We start from the raw sequence: 4,774 nt of genomic DNA, 5'->3' as shown, positions 1-4,774 counted from the left end.
TCCAGTCACTTATTGGCAAACTGAAGGTGAGACCTATTCATTTACATGTTTTATTCAAACAGTGCAATACTGCCACGTTCATATAGACTTTCTTTCTTTCTTTTTCTTTTCTTTTTTTTTTTTACAGTTGCCAGCACTCTTCTGGTAAAGACAAGGTTTTGAAATGCAAAAGCAACAGAAGTTTTAGATCTCAAAGCTCCAGAAAGGAATTAATCTGATTCTTCATCATCAAGATAGTCCTCGGCATTACTTAATGTTCGGACTGCATCTGTTCCCTGTTGCTTTTTCAGGAGAGATGCACAGGCAGCATTAGTAGCCATGTCCAGGGCCAGCTTCTTCTCATTGTTTCTTAAGTCTGTTCTAGCAACTTTTGCCAGAAGAAACTGGACAATATCTGCATAACCCTTCCAGGCAGCGGCATGCAAAGCTGTGTCTCCCAACTTGTTTTGTTGGCTCAGTTCAGTGTTTGGTTGAGTAAATAGCATTGCCACTGTATCTTTGTGACCCCCCATGACAAGCCCAGTACAGGGCAGTGCTTCCAGCTTTGTCCAAGCCATTAACACCGACTCGGTTGTCCAAACACTCTCTCAACCAGCTCAAGTTGCCACTTTTTGCAGCTTCATGGAATGGATTGTCAATGGATTCTGCCTGCTCAGCCACATAGTTGCTTGGGATTAGTCCTGTCCTGCCTTTGGAGATGCCTTTCCACCAACTGGTATCACTCATGTCAGTAATGTAGATAATATCACCTTCTTCAAAGTTCAGTTCATCTGGAGTTTGGGTTCAAAACGTATAAAGAGCTCTGAACACTTTAACTTACCCTGGTTTGACCGGTTTGGGTGCCAGCTTCAACATCTCTCTTCCTGGAGCACCATAACTTTTAAATAAATGTCCCTGAATAAGAATGTTTCTTTAAAATGAGTTCAGTTAGAACTCTTTCTATGCAGTATGGAATGATAAATTGATTTAAAATTAGTTATTGACTTACACCTCCAGAGAGAATTTTAGGCGGCTCGCAAAAATATATAAAAAGCTCTTGACAGAGTTGTAACAGAGACATAGTGAAAAAAATAAGGCCCGTCATGAGATGGGTGCACATGCCTTGAAGTCCGACATACTTGCTAGAGGTGGGCCCCACACATGGATTTGGTCTTTCTGGCAGGGAAGAGACCTGGTCAGTAACATGATTCACAGAATCAGTGAGAAAGAAACTGGTCTTTTCTTCAGGTGAAACACAGCCACTCAGACCTGCCCAGGAAGGTGACACTTCAGACAGATGTGAGAAAGTGACAGCAGGGATCAAACTTGGTCAACACTGGGACAAATCGATAATCTATGCCCTAACATTCTATGTCAGGGCAGCACAGCTGAAGTAACACCGGTGAGAACATTTTTAAAGGTTTCACTAAAATCACAAAAGCAAACATAAAAACAAATAAACACTCACAGAGAAGCTAAGTTTGAGCGATACCTTCTGGATTAAGTTGTTTGTCAAAGGTATACCTGGGTAGGTATCTGAGTGAAATCACTTGCTGAATGTAGTTATTAAGTTTAAGTCAGTTATCAGAGAAAGACAAATATCATATGATATCGCTTATATGTGGAATCTAAAAAAAAAGGGTACAAGTGAACTTATTTACAAAACAAAAATAGAGTCACAGATGTAGAAAACAAACTTACAGTTACCAGGGGGAAGTGGGGGAAGGGATAAACTGGGAGATTGGGATTGACATATACACACTACTATATATAAAATAGATAACTAAGAAGGACCTACTGTATAGCACAGGGAACTCTTCTCAATACTCTGTAATGACCTATATGGGAATAGAATCTAAAAAGGAGTGGCTATATGTATATGCATAACTGATTCACTTTGCTGTACAGCAGAAACTAACAAACATTGCAAACCAACTCTATTCCAAATCAAAAAAATAATTTAAGTCAGTTATATTTCTAGAAGTCATTATCAGAACAAATGGCTTTGGCTTCAGAATAGTTGGCGGTTATTTGCTAACATGGCCCCTCTTACCATCTCACGACTGATGCAGTTCATGTGGGATTGAGGAAGACTTTATATTCTGTCTTCTATGGTTGGGCACTGGTGCTGAAGGAACAACTCCCCAACATACTGAGACAGGTTCAGGAAGATGTGTCTGGGTACCGGGGATGTTAGCGTTAAAGCTGCGTTCAGAAGAGAGCACATATACAAAGCGGCAGGCCTGAAGGATGAAGAGACAAGAAGCTGAGGCGGAGAGCCACAGTCGCGGGCACTGTGTCGGGCTCAATGTGCTGTGTGGTTGCGTGGTGCTTTGGTATAAGGGATTTTGTGAGGGTGCTATGAAAAAGCTTTTCATCCTCCAAAATAATTAAATAAAAAGGATGATGCTCTGGAATGCTGCATAACTCTGGGGAGTTTTTCTCTCTGGAAAAAAAAAGACTGAAAATAGGACACTGAATAGGATATGACTTAAGAAATGCTGAAGATTTTCTTAAATTCCAATTTAAGGAATTTGCTAAATCCTCAGCCTATAATTTAAAACACTGCATATTCATGTAGATTGGACACATGCCTGCAAATTTTAAAATTTAAAGTGGTGGCACATGGGGATAAAGTCAGGAATACCCAAATGCCACAGGATAAAGAACTAAGACACAGGAGAGAATTCTTTTTACAAAATGTCAAAGACCTAGCCATAGTATATCTCATTATATTTAATCATTATATGTACAACAATATAACAGATGAAAAAGAGAGCAGTTAAATAGACTACAGAATTTCTATTTTATTTGCTTGTTTTGAATATACAAATATAAGGACTTCCCTGGTGGTCCAGTGGTAAAGAATCCGCCTTCCAACGCAGGGGGCGCAGGTTGAATCTCTGGTAGGGGAACTAAGATCCCACATGCTGCGGGACAAGTTAGCCTGCCTGCCACAGCTACTGAGCTCGTGCGCCTCAACCAGAGAGCCTGCGTGCAATAAACTACAGAGCCCACACCCTCTGGAGCCTGCGCACCACAGCGAGAGAAAAGCCCGCGGGCCACAACTGGAGAGAAGCCCGTGGGCCACGACAAAAGATCCTGAATGCTGCAACGAAGACCTGACGCAGCCAAAAAAATAAAGAAAATAAATAAATTTAAAAAATGAATATATAAGTATGAAAATAAGTAAATTAAAAAAATAAATATACAAGTATCTGAATGCCCTAGATGGAAGGATTTCAGAATTTCACTTCTTTGTATTTTTAAACTATAATTATTCATATATGTATTTCTTTAAGTATGTATGTATGTATTAGTGAAACTGTATTACTTTTCTCTCTTGTATGGTCAGGGGAAAAGCATTGCTTTTATTTATTTATTTATGTGTGTGTGTTTTGTTTATTTATTTAATTAATGTTTTGGGGCCGCGCTGAGTGGCATGTGGGATCTTAGTTCCCCAACCAGAGATCGAACCCGTGTCCCCTGCAGTGGAGGCTCGGAGTCCTAACCACTGGACCGCCAGGGAATACAGGGCTGGGGCTCTTGGGCTTGCTGCAGACCTCTTGCTGCACTGGAATCCTCACTCTCTGGGTGCAGATCCCAGGACCTGACACCTGCTTAGTTCTCTCTCACACACATGTAGGCCCAGCTGAACAGCTTCATTCTGTTGTCACCTATGCCCTATTTTGAAATCATGAGTGAGTCTCTGTGCTTAAGCAGGGCTCTCTTCTCCAAATTAAGATAAAGAAGTCCATATTTCAAAGGTCAAATTCTAGAGTTGTAAGATAGATACTAAGAAAAGGGGATAAACTAGTTTGAAAAATAAGCTTTAGTGATTTTCTGGGTACAAAGATACTTAGCACATGTTATTTATAAAATTGAAATATCCAGCAGTGGAGGGTAGTTGAATGAATTATGATAAACCTCCATGATGAAATATTACTCAGCTACTTTAATGATGAGATTAAATGCTTATAATGTTTGATCAGAAAATTAGGGCTTAAAATGACTTATAAAGAATAATCTCAATTATGTAAATCATACACACAAGGAAATAAGCAAAATGTTATCTCTTGATACTGATTATTTTCTGTTTTTCTATACTTTTTATAATGAGTATGTATTCCCTTTACAATCAGAAAAAGGTACATTAACTTTTAAAAAATAACTTAATGAAGTATACTTTACATATCATAAAATTTACTCATTGCAAGTATACAATTCAATGATTTTTAGTAACTTTACCAAATGGCACAATCATCACGATAACTCTGCTTTCAGAACATTTTCATCACCCTGATAAGACCCTTCATGCCCATTACAGGTAATGCTCCTTTCCATTCTCTGCCCTAAGCAACCACTAATTTATTTTGTCTCTATAAATTTGCCTTCCCTGGACTTGCCATGTAAAAGGAAGCATACAATATGTGGTCTTATGTTTGAGCTCTTTCACTTAGCATGTTTTCAAGGTTCATCCATGTAGCATGTATCAGTTTGTTCCCTTTTCTTGCTCAGTTTTCCATTGTATAACTGAACCACATTTTGTCTGTTTATTCATCAACTGATGGACATTTAGATTGTTTCCAGCTTGAGGTGATTATGAATAATGCTCCTATGAGCATTCAAGCCCAAGTATTTATGTGGACATATGTTTTCAGTTCTCTTGGGTAGATACCTAGGAGTGAAATGTTGGGTCACATGGTAGCTTTATGTTTAACTTTTTGAGAAACTGCCAAACTGTTTTCCAAAGTGGCTACATTAACTTTTATAAACTCCACCCAAGGATTTAAAG

General features: G+C 38.9%; 1 pseudogene; it reads right to left on the bottom strand.

The window, feature by feature from the left end:
* Nucleotides 1–209: 209 nt before the first annotated feature.
* Nucleotides 210–855, bottom strand: LOC103087913 (osteoclast-stimulating factor 1 pseudogene; annotated as a pseudogene).
* Between the last annotated feature and the right edge of the window lie 3,919 nt (nucleotides 856–4,774).

The sequence above is a fragment of the Lipotes vexillifer genome, unplaced genomic scaffold (assembly GCF_000442215.2).
Source record: "Lipotes vexillifer unplaced genomic scaffold, Lipotes_vexillifer_v1.1 scaffold24, whole genome shotgun sequence".
NCBI classification, from domain to species: domain Eukaryota; kingdom Metazoa; phylum Chordata; class Mammalia; order Artiodactyla; family Lipotidae; genus Lipotes; species Lipotes vexillifer.
The sequence above is the reverse complement of the archived record's forward strand: the minus strand, read 5'-3'. Positions and strand labels throughout refer to the sequence as shown.